The following is a 17927-nucleotide window of genomic DNA, read 5'->3' as shown; positions in this document are numbered from 1 at the left end:
TTTAATTTAAAGCAATTTTGTTTGTAATTAGGTGGCTTTTTAGCTTTGCTTTTATTAGTGTTTTTCAAACTTTCATGTACATAACATGCATATGTATGCATATATGTATACGTGCATGCATTTATATTTGTATTTATATAGATATGCAGATTATATATATGTTTATATATGTATGTATATATATACACATACATATATATAAATGCATATGCATATATATGCATATATATATGTGCATATGTGTGCATGTAGAGAGAGGTAGAGGTGTAGAGGTAGAGAGGTAGAGGTGTAGAGGTAGAGAGTAGTAGAGAGAGAGGTAGAGAGGTAGAGAGTAGAGGATGAGTAATAGAGAGTAGAGAGTAGTAGAGAGAGTAGCAGAGAGTGAGTAGTAGAGTGAGTAGTAGAGTGAGTAGTAGAGTGAGTAGTAGAGTGAGTGGTAGAGTGAGTGGTAGAGAGTAGTAGAGAGTGATTAGTAGAGAGTAGTAGAGAGTGATTAGTAGAGAGTAGTAGAGAGAGAGTAGTAGAGAGTGAGTAGTAGAGTAGTAGAGAGTGAGTAGTAGAGTGAGTAGTAGAGTGAGTGGTAGAGAGTAGTAGAGAGAGAGTAGTAGAGAGCGAGTAGTAGAGAGTAGTAGATGGTGTGTAGTAGAGAGTAGTTGAGAGTAATAGAGAGTGAGTAGTAGAGAGTAGTAGAGAGTGAGTAGTAGAGAGAGAGTAGTAGGGAATAGTAGAGTAGTAGAGAGTGAGTAGCAGAGAGTGAGTAGTAGAGAGTAGTGGAGTAGTAGAGTGAGTAGTAGAGAGTAGTAGAGTGAGTAGTAGGGAGTAGTAGAGAGTGAGTAGTAGAGAGAGAGTAGTAGAGAGTGAGTAGTAGAGAGCAGTAGAGAGAGAGTAGTAGAGAGAGAGTAGTAGAGAGAGAGTAGTAGAGAGTGAGTAGTAGAGTGAGTAGTAGAGAGAGAGAGTAGTAGAGAGTGAGTAGTAGAGTAGTAGAGAGTGAGTGGTAGAGAGTAGTGCAGAGAGTAGTAGAGAGTGAGTAGTAGAGAGAGTAGTTGAGTAGTAGAGAGTGAGTAGTTGAGAGAGTAGTAAAGAGTAGTAGAGAAGTAGATAGTGAGTAGTAGAGAGTGAGTAGTAGAGAGTAGTGGAGAGTGAGTAGTAGAGAGTGAGTAGTAGAGAGTAGTAGAGAGAGAGTAGTAGAGTGAGTAGTAGAGAGTGAGTAGTAGATAGAGTAGTAGAGAGTAGTAGAGTAGTAGAGAGTTAGTAGTAGAGAGTAGTAGAGAGCAAGTAGTAGAGAGTGAGTAGTGGAGAGTGAGTAGTAGAGAGTCATAGGGGCCGATTCACAGAACTAACTTAACACAAAATCCTAAATTTACTACTTTTGGTATTCACAGAAGTTAGAATTTTGTCTTAAGTTTGTCTTAAGTCAAACTTAAGACAGATTAAAACAGACTTAAGACAGACTTAATACAGACTTAGGACAAAATCCTAACTTAAGTCTGTCTTAAGTCTGTCTTAAGTCCGTCTTAAGTTTGACTTAAGACAAACTTAAGACAAAATTCTAACTTCTGTGAATACCAAAAGTAGTACATTTAGGATTTTGTCTTAATTTAGTACTTGAATCGGGCCCATCGAGAGTGAGTAGTAGAGAGGGAGTAGTAGAGAGGGAGTAGTCGAGAGAGAGTAGTAGAGAGAGAGTAGTAGAGAGAGAGTAGAAGAGAGAGAGTAGTAGAGAGTGAGTAGTAGAGAGAAGTAGAGAGTGAGTAGTAGAGAGTGAATAGTGGAGAGTGAGTAGAAGAGAGAGAGAGTAGGAGAGAGAGAGTAGTAGAGAGTGAGTAGTAGAGAGAAGTAGAGAGTGAGTAGTAGAGAGTGGATAGTGGAGAGTGAGTAGAAGAGTGAGTAATAGAGAGAGAGTAGTAGAGAGAGAGTAGTAGAGAGAGAGTAGTAGAGAGAGAGAGTAGTAGAGAGTAGTAGAGTGAGTAGTAGAGAGTGAGTAGCAGAGAGTGAGTAGTAGAGATAGTAGTAGAAAGTAGTAGAGAGTGAGTAGTAGAGTAGTAGAGAGTGAGTGGTAGAGAGTAGTAGAGTGAGTGGTAGCGAGTAGTAGAGAGTGAGTAATAGAGAGAGGAGTAGAGAGTAGTAGAGTAGTAGAGAGTGAGTAGTAGATAGAGTAGTAGAGAGTAGTAGAGTAGTAGAGAGTGAGTAATAGAGAGAGTAGTAGAGAGTAGTAGAGTAGTAGAGAGTGAGTAGTAGAGAGTAGTAGAGAGCAAGTAGTAGAGAGTGAGTAGTGGAGAGTGAGTAGTAGAGAGTCATAGGGGCCGATTCACAGAACTAACTTAACACAAAATCCTAAATGTACTACTTTTAGTATTCACAGAAGTTAGAATTTTGTCTTAAGTTTGTCTTAAGTCAAACTTAAGACAGATTTAAGACAGACTTAAGACAGACTTAAGACAAACTTAGGACAAAATCCTAACTTAAGTCTGTCTTAAGTCTGTCTTAAGTTTGTCTTAAGACAAACTTAAGACAAAATCCTAGCTTCTGTGAATACCAAAAGTGAGTAGTAGAGAGTGAGTAGTAGAGAGTGAGTAGTAGAGAGTAGTAGAGAGTGAGTATTAGAGAGTGAGTATTAGAGAGAGAGTAGTAGAGTAGTAGAGAGTAGTAGAGTAGTAGAGAGTAGTAGAGTAGTAGAGAGTGAGTAGTAAAGGGAGAGTAGCAGAGGGAGAGTAGTAGAGGGAGAGTAGTAGAGGGAGAGTAGTAGAGAGTGAGTAGTAGAGTAGTAGAGAGTAGTCAGTTAGTGTCAGTCAGTCAGTGTCAGTCAGTGTCAGTCAGTATCAGTCATTGTCAGTCAGTCAATCAGTGTCAGTCAGTCAGTGTCAGTCAGTCAGTGTCAGCTAGAGCAGCTCTGCTGACCTGGTTCTTTGGCTCTAAAGCAGCTCTGCTAACCTGGTTCTCTCCCACTAAAGCAGCTCTGCTGACCTGGTCTCTCTGGCTCTAGAGCAGCTCTGCTGACCTAGGTCTTAGGCTACAGAGCAGCTCTGCTGATCTGGTTCTCTGGCTCTACAACAGCTCTGCTGACCTGGTTCCCTCCATATAGAGCAGCTCTGCTGACCTAGTTCTCTCCCTCTAAAGCAGCTCTACTGACCTGGTTTCTCTGGCTCTACAGCAGCTCTGCTGACCTGGTTCTTAGGCTCTAGAGCAGCTCTGCTGACCTGGTTCTCTGGCTCTAAAGCAGCTCTGCTGACCTGGTTCTATGGCTCTAAAGCAGCTCTGCTGACCTGGTTCTCTGGCTCTAAAGCAGCACTGCTGGCCTGGTTGTCTGGCTCTAAAGCAGCTCTGCTGACCTGGTTCTCTACCTCTAAAGCATATCTGCTGACCTGTTTCTCTGGCTCCACAGCAGCTCTGATGACCTGGTTCTCTGACTCTAGAGTAGCTCTGGTGACCTAGTTCTTAGGCTCTAGAGCAGATCTGCCGACCTGGTTCTCTGGCACCACAACAGCTCTGCTGACCTGGTTCTCTGGCTCTAAAGCAGTTCTGCTGACCCGGTTCTATGGCTCTAAAGCAATTCTGCTGGCCAGGTTCTCTGGCTCTAGAGCAGTTCTGCTGATCTGGTCCTTTGGCTCTAAAGCAGCTCTGTTGACCTGGTTCTCTCCCTCTAAAGCAGCTCTGCTGACCTGGTTCTCTTGCTCTAAAGCAGCTCTAATGACCTGGTTTCTCTGGCTCTACAACAGCTCTGCTGGCCTGGTTCTCTGGCTCTAGAGCAGCTCTGCTGACTTGGTTCTCTCCTTCTAAATCAGCGCTGCTGACCTGGTTCTCTGCCTCTAGAGCAGCTCTGCTGACCTGGTTCTCTCCCTCTAAAGCAGCTCTGCTGACCTGGTTTCTTTGGCTCTAGAGCAGCTCTGCTGACCTGATTCTCTGGCTCTAAAGTAGCTCTGCTGACCTGGTTCTCTGGCTCTAGAGCAGCTCTGCTGACCTGGTTCTATGGCTCTAAAGCAGCTCTGCTGACCTGTTTCTCTCCCTCTAAAGAGCTCTGCTGGCTTGGTTCTCTGGCTCTAAAGCAGTCCTGCTGACCTGGTTCTCTGCCTCTAGAGCAGCTCTGCTGACCTGGTTCTCTGGCTCTAAAGCAGTTCTGCCGACCTGGTTCTCTCCCTCTAAAGCAGCTCTGCTGACCTGGGTCTCTGGCTCTAGAGCAGCTCTGCTGACCTGGGTCTCTGGCTCTACAACGGCTCTGCTGACCTGGTTTCTCTGGCTCTACAGCAGCTCTGCTGACCTAGTTCTCTGCACTCACGATGCATGCACCCGACTTCGCGAAAAAATATTTAAAAATAATATAGTTTATTATAAGTACAAATATATTATTTTTATAAATATATTCGATAATCTCTTGCCCTAATATGTATATTAAAGACACATACATATCATTTTGGATCATAATTTTTTTTTGAGGGAGTCGCGCACCCAGCGCGCCCCAGCACGTATATGACGTCACGCGGGAGCCACCACCGCGCAAGCATCTCGTACCGTAATGCGCATGTGTCGTGAATGCGCAGTAGCAGGAGTCGCGGACTGGTCGCATACCAATCGCGCACATCACGTAATATTAAATGTATATAATGTAACTGAAAAACACGCAGGCGTCGCACACCGTACGCGGATCCTTCACAACTTGTCAAAAATGGCGGCTAGAATCTGCACACCCACCGTGAGGTGCGCGGCTCCGAAAAAAAAATTGGAAAAACATTTATTACAAAGAAAATAATATACTTATATTAAAATAAAAAATGAAAACAAAAAAAGTTTTCAATATTTCAGTTTGAATTTTTTTTGTTGTTGAAATTTTCAGAAAAATATATAATGTTATTTAATTAATAAAATATTTATAAATGAAGAGTTAAAAAACTGTAGAAAATCAGTTAAAAAAAATAGGTATAACTACTATCACACTTAGAAATCAGCATTTAAAAAAGCTTTGAAATTCACTGAAAAAAAACATATGTTTCAGAGACGTTATAGTTAGAAATTAGTATTTAAAAAAGCTTTGAAATTCACTGAAAAAAACATATGTTTCAGAGATATCATAGTTAGAAATTAGCATTTAGAAAACCTTAGAAATTCACAGAAAAAACCATAGGTTTCAGGGGTGTCATAGTTAGCTGGCCATTTCACTCGTACAAAACCATAGAAATTCCTCCGTTATAGTTAGTGCTGCTGACTATAACTCGCGCGCCCGCAATGCACTGCTGATGATGTCACATATTGCATCATTCATGACATGGTCAGTGACATCACTGATGACATCACTGATGACATCTCAAATGACATCACTGATGACATCACTGATGACATCATCCATGTGACAATCTGATACACCTCATCATACACTAGTATAACCTTTCATCACTTACTGTAAAATACAGAGTACCATATTTTAAACCATTGACACACCATTACCAGTTACTACATACCCACTCACTGATTCCTAAGTCTACACACACAACTACCCATTCAACAACAGAATCATTTATACATGCAGTCACTAATTAATAGAACACTATCAAATGCACTTATACACATATATAGACATTGACACATCAGCAGCCATCTTAGTCGGTTATGCAGTCATCCTACTCACTCATGAAAAAAATGAATCACATTTACATTTACTCACTTACACAATTATCCAACAACACCTCATTTATTCAAACACATAGTAACTCATAGTTAATATGTTAAGAAATCACCATTACAATTATACACTCGTTCATATACTGACTCTTACACATACTTATTTATATACACCAACTCTCACATACAATGCCTTTTATTTGTTTACTTCGTTGAAGATGTACAACTAAAACATATATTCGCTCACCAACACATAAATACACTCAGTCACCCAGACAACTGTTTCCACATGCACTCTTAAACCTATACACATAGTCAATCAACCATTCACACATCTATGCATAGAGTTACACACACCCCATCCAACCATACACAAACTCAGAGTCCCATACAAATTCTCACCCAACTAATCAATAACTAATATACACACTCATGTAGTTAGTGACCAACTGATGCAGCATGTTATACAACAACAGAGACAGTGATGCACACATTCACATAGCTTAGTTACTAATCCATGTATTAAGTGAGACACTTGTAATTACTCACTTAAACAGACAGTCAGACAGCTACTAAATACTCCATCCAGACTGTTATATATCCACTCAATCTTCAATACAGATTGGTATATATATAATACATATTTACATTTCGAACTAAACCACATTCACTGGATGATGTCATCAGTGATGTCATCAGTGATGTCACTGACCATGTCATGAATGATGCAATATGTGACATCATCAGCAGTGCATTGCGGGCGCGCGAGTTATAGTTAGCAGAACTAACTATAACGGAGGAATTTCTATGGTTTTGTACAAGTGAAATGGCCAACTAACTATAACACCCCTGAAACCTATGTTTTTTTCTGTGAATATATAGATAGATATAGTTGGGACCTAATTTCCATAGGAAGAGCCTTTTTTCATTTGCCAATAACTTTGGTGTCATTTAATGAATCCTCGCGAAAGTTTCAAAACTAGTTTGTCACTCACTTCAGCTGCTGTCTTAAACTTCGGCGTGATCTGTCGGGAGGGGGTGAGAAAAAGGGGATGTCTCAAAACATTTTTTCCCCATGTTAAGTTCCATAGGAAACTTTAGACACGGCTACAGCCCGAACTGCTGAACTGAATTACAGCAAATTAGGCAGCAAGGTAGCTGTAGAGACAAGAGAACGAGTATGTGTGTGTTTTTGTCTGTGTGTATGTGAAAATCCCAGGTGAAATCTGATAGACACCACCCCATACCCAACTCAAAACACTGGTACCCAAGCATTTTGTCCTCTCTAGCTAGTTTTATTGTCATATCCCTCAAGTTTTTTCATTCTTTGTGCTGCGCCCTCACTCACACTTTAGTTCTCATTACTTGTGGATTTAGAATATCCTGGTAGAGTATACACCAAAACATCCCTGAGCTCCTCCCTCTCAGAGAGGGGGTTGTAGCCCTCAAAGGAACTAGGGGGCATATTATCAAGAAACGGCATTAAAATTATCGCCGCTTTAGCGGCAGAAAACTGCTGCTAAAGCGGCGATAATGGGCTTGATAATATGCCCTTGAGAATTCCAATAGAAGCCCATGTTCTGGTGTCAACATGGGCTTCTATTGGAATTCTCACCGACATATTATCTAGCCCATTATCGCCGCTTTAGCGGCAGTTTTCTGCCGCCAAAGCGGCGATAATGTTATCGCCGTGCTTGATAATATGCCCCTAGGTTTTCCCTTCAAGAGGAGTATCCCTAATGATGAAGCATGTCACCTCTGGTGAGTGAGGGATTTTGTCCTAAAAAGGGAATTGACCACAGCTAGGTCTGTGTGTTATAGTCTGTGGCTTTTGTGCTTTCTCTCCTTACACAACCACCCTCCCTTTTGTTTTGTTTGAGTAGACCCAAGGATTTTGCCGTTTTTGACGTATATTATTGGGGATATAATCCTATGCAGGTCTTTAAAATTTCCCTAGGACCCTCCTGCTTAAATCCTTTGTTGGTGTTAGGACCCAACTATTTACTACAGAGTACATTGTTAAGGGGGGTCTAACACACCAAACACCCCCCGAAGCTGCACCCTGTATATATGTGTGTATATATATATATATATATATATATTATATGTATATATATATATACATACATACATAAATAGTAAATGTGCACTCACGTATGTATACTTACTTTCACAATATTCTTGTCTACAGTATTTCACAGTTATATGTATCGTCAAGGTGCGTATAGATGGAGTTAAAAGTTGTGAATTTCTACTTACCAGTATATACCTACCTTCATTATAATGTGGCTCTCCATATTCTGATTACAATATTGTAGAGGATACTATTTTTAGCATCAAAGTATATACAAGTCTATAAGTTGAATTTAGAATGTAAATTCATGTTCCATTTATTACCTATATATACTTACCGTGGTGATATTGTTATAGTTGATATTCTGGGTACAATAGTTTTGTGGATGATATGAATTATTGGATATACTGGTAGAATACAGTGAAATAGGAGAGCTATCCAATGGGGGTTGTAAACAACATGTTTTTTCTCATTGTTAACAGCAAACTGGGTCATGCCAGTGCCCTATTCTCCCACATTCTGTGTATGGGCTAGCAGTTGTAGGGTGTGAGTAGTTGGTCTGTAGTCCTCATCAGGGATGTTGAGCCAATGTTGCAGGTGGGTATCATGTTAGAGCAAATATCTGAATGATGTATTGGTCCCTTGGGACGAGTTGTTGTGCTATTGCTGTGCAACAAGAAGAGGCCATGTAGAGGATTCCAGCGCTCTATAAAAAGGTGAATTACTATATCTTCAAGAAACACCTCATCAAAGAGTAACACCTGGATGCTGTACCACCCATTTAAGTGTTTCTTTTCTGAGTCTTTCTCCTCAAGCCTCTCTCCCAACCGTAGCCCTACCGCTCACTTTAATGGTGAACCTCCCCTGTAGGCCTCAACCTTCACCAATTTCCTGTACGCAGTAAACCCCTTGATGTATCCACTTTCTGCCCTAGTCTCCCTTTTCTTTGCACTACTCACTATAATACACTTATAGTGTGCAGCGCTGTTTGCTTTGTAGCCTAGTTCACGCAATGTGATCAGCATTCATCCATTCAATGGGGAAATGAGTTTGGTTACCTTTTCAGTGGGGGTTGTGTGGTCCACTGCTTTGCTTACCTTGATGTGGGCGCATTTAAGAATTTGCACTCAGTGGTGTATGTAACAGAAGACTAGAGTGTTTATTAGAAATATTTTAAGTGTTGCTGTCAAATTGCCTTATTCTATTCTCTCTACAGTGGACGGAGAGCCCTTTTCAAGAGGGTCACATTAGTACAAGTAGTATTGAAAATGGACAGCACCTGAATGAAAATTGTATAGCTGTGATTTGTGCATTGTTAAATAAAGGATTCTACATCTCAGTGCCTTGTACTTTAATGTCTCAATCAATATATTACCATTACATCTAAGTTTTTACATCGTGGGATGTTACACTGCAGGACCGTACTTGGAAGATACAATTTTCGAACCTTTACATTGTGTCACTTTAGTTTGCAGGTAAACATGTTTTTTATGGTTTTAAATTACTTAACCTTAAGTGTGTGTCTGTATGTGTATATGGTTACAATAAAGTTAAAGTTACATGAGGTAATAATATTTTATGAAATGATGTCTGGCCCTTGCTACTGGAGACAGAGAGGTCAGTCCTGGGGCTCTTGCTGTTGTTCCGATGCTTTCTGGGTGTGAGAGCTGTGGGTCCAGGAGGTCAGTCCCTCATACTTGATGGCTGTGGCAGTTGTTAGGAGGACCTTTTTTTGACCATTTCCACAAAGGCTGAAGGCAGTGCTGTCTGGTGTGAGCCTTGACCCAGATGCAGTCGCCAGGCTACAGCCTATGGGCTTGTGGTGTCTACTTCAGGAAGAGCCTGCAGTACATGGCAATAAAGATAATAAAATGTCTCTGTAACTCTTTTACAGTGCTGCAAGAGCAAATCATTCCATACTGACAGAGGAACAATGGACACGTGGCCTAGAATATTCATTGGACGACCAAACACAATCTTGTGTGGGCTCAATTTTGTGGCTCTGTTAGGAGTCTTCATAGACAACAAAGCTTATGGAATGGCATCAATCCAGGACAGTTCAGTGGATGCACAGATCTTCCCTATTTTGTTTTTCAACATGCAATTTCTTCACTCAATGTCCCTGCTGCTGGTGGGTGATAGTTTCTATGTGGCCCTAGCCCTCTGCATAGTCCCCCAATCACATGGGAGATGAACACTGCTTCGTTGTCGGAACTCAGGAGCACCTAGACCTTAAAGTGTGCAATAAGTTCCTTCAAAAGGCGTATGGCAACAGTAAGTGCATCACAGGTCTTTGCTGGGTATGTCTCAGTCCATTTGCTAAACATGTATATGATGAGCAACATGTACTTGTATTTGTAAACAGGGGGCATGTCGATTAAATCAAGCTGTAAGCTTTCAAAAGGTCTGTGTTGAAGTGGAAAATGGCCAAGAACGGTTGGTGTGCCGTTCCGGGTATTGTATTGTGCACAAACAGTGCATTGTTTGCATATGTGTTCTGCAGTTTGACGGAGCTTGGTGTTGTACCAACATTGGGAAAAGTCCAGGGCTGCATTGTGAAGCGGCATCGTTGACAGCGTCATTTTTTCTATTGCACATAAAACACACAGTTCCCGGTGCTGTTGACAGATGAATTTAAAGTCTTTGATGTTCCTGAGACTTCCATCAGGAGGCAAGCTCTATCTCAAGCCCTTGGAGAAACTCAGGAAATAGGTTTCAGAAAGTTCAATTCAGTCCTTTTGCTGCCCAAGACAGAAGCAACAAGCAGCAGGCCAGCCAGCACAGCAAAGCACACAGCAAAGTGGAAGTACGTCCTGACAGCTTCTTCAGCTCTTCTTCTTGGCAGGTTCCTTAGCTCAAAAGAGTTCTAAAGTCCTGGGGTAAGGGTCCCACTGCTTATACTACTCTCAGCCTTTGAAGTGTGCAAGTTTCAAAGAAAGTCTCTCGTTTACTAGGACAGATTCAGTCCTCCCTGGTCCAGCCACACCACAGTGTGTAGTGACATCATTGTGAAAGGCAGACACAGCCCTATTCAGGTACAGGTGATAGCTACTCCCACCACTCGGGCAAACCACAACTCCCTTTGTGTGACTGTCTAGAGTGAATCCACAAAACAGCCCCTGTCAGACTAAACCAGACGTTGATTCCACAAGCAGGCTGAGGCATACAGAATGGTAAAGCAAGAAAATGCCCACTTTCTAAAATTGGTATTCTCAAACACAAAATTTAAAAGCCACCTTTACTAAAAGATATGTTTTTTAAATTCTGAGCTCAGGTAGCCCAAACTCCAAATCTCTATTTCTTCCTTATTGAAAGTAACACTTGTAAAATGTTACAAGGCAGCTCCAATGATATAGGCCTTTCAATAGAGAAAAATGAAATGTATTTCACTATCAGGACATGTAAAACACACCAGTGCATGTGCTACCTTTCACATACACTGCACCCTGCCCATGGGGGTACCTTGGGCCTACCTTTGGGGTGCCTTACATTTAGTAAAATGGAAGGTCTGGGCCTGGCAAGTAGGTGCACTTGCCAGGTCGACATGGCAGTTTAAACTGTGTGCACAGACACTGCAGTGTAAGGGCAAAGACACATTTGAAAAGGCTACTTGTGTGGGTGACACAATCAGTGTTGCATGCCCACTAGTAGCATTTGATGTACAGGCCCTGGGCACACCTGTGCTAAATACTAGGGACTTACTCATAAATCAAATAAGCCAATGATGGAAATACCAATCCATAATACAATTTACAGAGGGAGAACTTGCACTTTAGCACTGATCAGCAGGGGTAAAGTATGCAGAGACAACAAACCAGCAAAAACGAAGTCAAGCATACCATCAAAAACAGGAGGTCGGAAAGCAAAAAGACAGGGGAAACACACAGAAAGATGCCAGGTCTAACAGGGTCCTTCTTGTAGGAGCATATTCAGTACAGGTTTTGTAACAACTGGGTATGCAGATGCTAATGTTTATGCTACCTCTAGTCGTCAGGGAGCTCACTAGTTATTTCCACTAGCGCAACTTGTCTATGGAGTACTGTAGCGTGTCTGTCATCCACGCATCCTCCAAAGGCAGTAGATCTGAATCATGAAAGCTAAGGGGCATATTTACAAGCCCCTTGCACCACTGGTGCATCACTTTTTGTGACACACCGAAGGCGCATTTTGCTGCCCCGTATTTACAAGGACAGGAAAAGCCACAGTGCATGGCTTTTACTGTCCTTGCAAATACGGCCTCTATACACGCTGCACTTTGCATGAAAGGAAAGTTTCAAGGGTGTTGCTGTGGGTGTTCCCACGCAAAACCCATTGAACCTGACACATTTCCAGATTTCGAGATATCGTAAACCTGGAAATGTGTCTGATTGCTATGCCTCCCCAGGGGAGGCGTAGGGAGGCATAACGAGGAGAAATGTATTCATTTCTCCTAGTTTGTTTCTTCTTTCCATGCGTGCTGCATTCTGCAGCACACATAGAACGAGGAAATCACCTTGTGTGACTGTTTATGAACAGGAAGGTGTCCTTTCCTACACATAAACAATCATTCCCGTGACGCAGGCATCCTTGCACCATGGTGCTATGGGTGCCTGCATCGACGCATGGCAGCTGATTGTGCGTCAGGGATGCCACATATTATTGTAAATATGTTGCACCCCTGTACTTTGAAAGTGTTGTAGCGTGGCGCAGCCAAAGGTCTTGCTGTGCCACGCTGCGGCACTTTCTTGTAAATGAGGCCCTTAATTTAGATATGTCCCATTCGTATGCCTGTGGTAGGGGAGGGTGTGCTGGATTTCTGTCCGTGGTCACAGCCTTGATGTGCTGCGCTGCACATAGAAGCAACATGCCTGGGACCCTTTTGCATTAGGCTAGCTAGCGCCAAACACAACACAGTGTCCTGGTGTGGTCTGTTATACTTTTCAGCCAGTGCATCTACTTGTAACTTGCCCTCTACTAGGTCATTTAGTAGGGTAGTACACTTTGCTGTGTCGCTTTTTTAAAATATTCTTTTCTGTGTTGCTGGGCAGTGCAGCGGGGTGTTGGGCCGGGAGCTGGTCTGTGTCATGCCAACCCTCCGTCCTCCAGTTGTTTTGTGTGTTTGTTATATGCCTCTTCTATAGTTGCCGTATTGTGTACTGCATGTTTTGCATATTTACAAATGTCCCAAATCAGTGTGCTCATTACCTGGCAGCCCAGTGTATGGTCTGAAGACCCATCGTTGAATACATTTTGTCATACTGATAATTAATCTTGGCAGCATTATGACTTTCCCTTCGTATGTTTTCACCAGTCGGTCACGTTTTTCGCTCAGTTTGTAGGGAGTATATGCCGCTTCCTCCCTTATTATTGCAAAGGAGGGAAGGTTTGAAATGTTATCAAGTTCTATTTTTGTTAGTTCCTTATTTACGAGTTGCCGTTCCGGGGCATGGCTCTCGGTCTCGTCTTCTGTAGTTAGCGGTGTGGGTTTAGTGCCTGGGGAGCAATATCCCTGTGCATGTTCTTTGTTTTGAAGGGTAGCCGAAGGGGCGCTCCTCATCCGACCCATTTTTAGGTCTTGCATTCAAGACCTCTTGTATATACTTTAGTATATACTTATAATATTCTTATATGTGTATGTACTTTGTGGGCTCTGGAGATCAGCCCTAGGACTTGTCTGCTTCCGCTTAGGGACTTTTGTTTCTGTTCAACTGCCTCTATTTAACTGTTTTGAAGAAAAAAAAAACAGCAGAGGTCAATAAAATACCAGAATTACTTTCTGCTTAGGGACGTTTTATTTTTTATTTTTCTGGCAACTGCCTCTATTTAACTTTCTTGATAGAAAACGACAAGCAGAGGTCAGTAAAATACCAGAATCACTTTAGCATTCTCTAGATTCCAATCCATAGAAATTGTCTTCCCCGAGCTCCCATAATAATAATAATAATAATACGGCATTTTATAAAGCGCGAACAGCTACCTCACGAGGAGGTGTCCCGGCGCTAGGACAAGAAACACAGTTAACCCAGAGAACAGAAGTGGGGAAGCTTAGCGTGGTTGGGCAAAGAGCCAGGTCTTTAGCAGCCGCTTGAAGCAATATTCAGAGGGGGCTTGCTGAATTGCTGGGGGTAGAGTGTTCCAAAGTGTTGCAACATTAGCTGAAAAAGTTCGCCCCCCCCAACCGAACCCTTTTTGCTCGTGGGACGGCAAGTCGAACTCGGCAATTGGAGCGAAGCGCACGGGCCTGGGAGTATCTCGGGAGCCGATTTTTCAGATACTTGGGACAGGCGCCAAACAGAGATCTAAAGGCCAGCGTGAGTGCCTTAAATTTGATTCTGCTGTCGACTGGTAGCCAGTGCAGTGATCGAAGATACGGAGAGACAGAGTGCTTAAAAGGAATCCGCATTAGCAGTCTCGCAGCCGCATTTTGGACCAGCTGAAGTTTTTGAATAAGGTATTTAGGTAAGCCCAGATAGAGGCCGTTGGCGTAATCCAGCCTAGATGTCACTGTGGCATGGATAACTGTTTTCCGACAACTCTCAGGTAGAAGTCTTAGAATTTTACGGAGATTCCTCAGCTTACTCAAGCAGCAGCCGACTACTTGTTGAGTATGCGAGATAAAGGACAGACTATCATCCCATCGCACTCCCAGATTTTTTGCCGTTAGGCTGGGTGAGGGGGCTAGTCCCATCTCCGTTGGCCACCATAGCTCTGAAGGTGGAGGGGGGCCTTTACCGAAAAAGATCACTTCCGTTTTATTAGCATTTAGCTTTAGTTTATTCGTATTCATCCAACAGGCCACATCTTGGAGACAGCCCTTAAAGCTCGAGAAGGACTCCTGCGACACCTCTGAATACGGAAATACCAATTGGGTGTCATCGGCGTATGATATTGCCTTGACACCCCAATTGGCAATCAACGTAAAAAGTGGAGCGAGGTAGATGTTGAACAAGAGGGGGCTGAGAGCCGACCCTTGCGGGACGCCACAACTGAGGACTTTGGGTGTTGAGGATACCGTCCCCAGTGCCACCTTCTGTGTTCTCTGGGACAGATACGATTGTATCCACCCCAGAGCCTGGTCGCGGATGCCTATCTCAACCAGTCGCATCAGGAGTCTAGCATGATCAACCGTGTCGAAGGCGGCCGACAGATCCAGGAGAACCAGCATCGCTGAACTTCCTGAATCCAACGACCACCTTACTGACTCTGCCACCTCAATAAGTGCTGTCTCCGTGCTGAAGCCAGGACGAAAGCCTGATTGCGTCTCGTGCAGTATCTTGTTGTCTTCAATGAATTTGCTCAACTGGCGCTGTATTATTTTCTCGAACATTTTACCCGGTGCTGCTAGCAGAGAGATCGGGCGTAGATTGGTGAGGTCTTTTGGATCCCCATAGACAATAATGTTTTTCAAATCTTGTATTTTCAGTGATATAACCACCAAAGGCCCTGATTGTATATTAAAAACAGAGCTTTGGACTATACTATTTGCAGCTGAAAGGCAATATTTCTCTCCATGTGTTCCCATACCTGGCGTGTCACACAGTTTGGTGCTTACTTTCCCTCCATGTTAAAGAACAGTAGATGTTTCAGCACCCAGGCTAATATACTGCATAGCTAAATACATATAGGGTCCCAAAGGCGAGACCGATTACATTGCAAATGCTTGTTATGCCTTCTAGCACTGGGTCTGCTTTACCCCTTCATCCTCAAGCTGTGCACTTGATGCAGAAATACAGGGGAAGGCCCCAATAACATTCAAATGTCTTTCTCTCTAGTTTTGCTTAACCTTCTGATCTGTCTTCTGTTTCCATAATCCTTTTTTCAACTCCAACAACTCCTAATGCACCTTATCTTTCACATCACTAGTTGTTCACAAATCCTGCAAGCTCAAGTCCTACATCCAACAGAAGTCCCACTCCATTGGCTCTATTTCCTTTGCTTTCAATATAAACATCTGCCTTAAATATGACAACCCAGCCATGTCATAGGTGCCATGCAACGGGAACTGCAAGTCCTTCCTTTTTGCCGTGTGTTAGACCTGGCATCTTTTGGCGAGTTTCTTCTGTCTTTTACCTTCTGATCTCCTGGCTTTGGTGGTACTCTAGATATTGCTTTTGCTGGTTTACTGTTTCTGCGCACTCTAATACTACTGATCAGTACTAAAGTGCAAGTGCTCCTACTGTAAATTGGGTTTATGGATTGGTGCTTCAATATTTGATTTACTCCTAAGTCCCTAGTACAGTGCACTTTGTGTTCCCAGGGCCTGTTAATCAAATGCTGTGAGCATGCATCACTGATTGTGACACCCACACAAGCAGCGTTTCAAAAAATTGTCAAACCTGCCACTGCACTGTCTGTGGTCAGTTTCTAATGCCATGTCGACCTGGCAAGTGCACCCATTTGCCAGGCACCAACCTTTCCTCCTCTCACATATGAGACATGCCTAAGGTAGGCCCAAGGTACCCCTGTGGGCAGGGTGCAGTGTGGGGTATAGGTAGGACATCTACTGGTGTTTGTTACATATCCTAATAGTGAAACACTGTGCATTTCGTCTGTTGAGAGGCTATCTCTCCCATAGGTTAACATGGGAGCTGCTTTGTAACACTTTTACAAACGTAGCTGGCCACGGGAGCTGATAGAAAAAGGGAGTGCAGTATGAATGAACTGAGAATTAAACAAATACATCTTTTAGTAAAGATGATTTTTATATTATGTGTTTGGAAAAAACACATTTAGAAAGTGGATATTTCTTTGCTAATCTTCTATGTGTCTCTGCCTGTTTGTGTATTAGCTGTCTGGGTTTTAGACTGACAGGGGCTGATTTGTGCATTCACACTAGACAGGGACACAAAGGGGGCTGAGGTGTGTCCTGCCTTTCCTGGGTGTCTCATAGCCTGGCTGATGGGTCTGTCCTGCATCTAGAGTGGTGGGGGGAGTTGCCACATGCACCTGAATGGACTGTGTCTGCCTTCCACAATGCTGTCTCCACCTCCTATAGTGAACCTTTTCCTGAGCAGGACAGAACTGAATTATATGTGCCAGGAGAACTTTGGTTGTGCCATCACCACTGAATTTCAAAGGGAAATGTGGAATAAATATTGGGGCTCAGCTCAGACCCCAAGACTGTGGAACTCTTTTGGATCAAGAAACCTGTCAAGAAGAAGAGCTAGAGAAGCTGTGAGGAGAGACTGCCATTTTGCTGTGTGCTTTGCTGTGTTGGCCTGCAGTAGCTGCTTCTGTCTTGGACAGAATAAGGACTGGACTTTCTGCAACTTCATCTGTGTGTGTCCAAGGGATTGAGGTAGAGGAACAGGAACAACAAAGACGTCAAGCTCCTCTGGGTATTAGCTTCTGCAACTAGGTGTTTTAGTTACCACAGAGGAAAAAGCAACACAACACCGTCCCCGACGCCACGTCCGGCTCCGTGACCTGAAGGCACCACAGGGGGCACCACAACCCTGGTCTCACCGACGACAACATTCAACATCGCCACCGAGCTGCTGCTTGCACCGTGACCTGTGGGCACCGCACTCCGCACCGCCTCGCTTCACACTGCCACCCTGGTATCCCCAACGATGCTGCAATGCTGTCACCGATGCCACTGCCTGCACTGTGACCCGTGGACACCACTCGTGGTGAACACGGAGCACCGTCCCACTTTGCGCGGCAGCCCTGGTGTCACCGCTGCCACCGCTCCAAGATGACCTCCACGCCACTGCCTGCACCGAGCTTTGGGGGAACCGCTCATAAGTTACACAACGCACCACCCCATCCCACACCGCATCCATGCCCCACCAAGCCAGTGCCTTGACTCCGGATCGTCCACCGATGCCTATGCCTGCACCATGTCCTGCAAGCATCGCGACGGGCACCACCTCACCATAGCCCTTGTCTCACCGAAAGCGCTGGACGAACGTCACCGAGCTGCTGTCTTTACAGTGGCCTGAGGGCACTGAACACTGCACCGCTAAATTTCGTAAGGTAGCCCCGACGCCGGCGCTCCTGACTTCAACCACATGGAGTCTGAACTGCAACGGGTGTGACTTCAAGATACAAAGATGTAAAAAGGCCTTTTATTTTTTCAAAAACAAAATTTGCAAAGCATATGGAATTGCTGAAAATAGAAAATTAAAGAGGGGTAAAATTGACATGCGAATTAGACCCACACATCCTAATATTAAAATAGGTAATTTGTTCCTCTTAGCAAATGGCAGCTTAATCTTTTCTATTGATGGCACATAGTGTAAAGCACATAGGTCATTTACAT

General features: G+C 43.4%; 1 protein-coding gene across 1 annotated transcript in view; it reads left to right on the top strand.

The window, feature by feature from the left end:
• LOC146830602 (lymphocyte antigen 6E-like) overlaps positions 1 to 9023 on the top strand; it is a 139580-nt gene extending 130557 nt beyond the window's left edge. Inside the window, exon 4 of the mRNA XM_085604791.1 lies at positions 8901 to 9023. The gene's annotated coding sequence lies outside the window, so the exon portion shown is untranslated. The remainder of the gene's footprint in view (positions 1 to 8900) is intronic.
• Positions 9024 to 17927: the final 8904 nt, after the last annotated feature.

This window comes from Triturus cristatus, chromosome 5_1, assembly GCF_964204655.1.
Source record: "Triturus cristatus chromosome 5_1, aTriCri1.1, whole genome shotgun sequence".
In the NCBI taxonomy this organism is placed as follows: Eukaryota; Metazoa; Chordata; class Amphibia; order Caudata; family Salamandridae; genus Triturus; species Triturus cristatus.
This window is presented reverse-complemented; position numbering and strand designations above follow the sequence as displayed.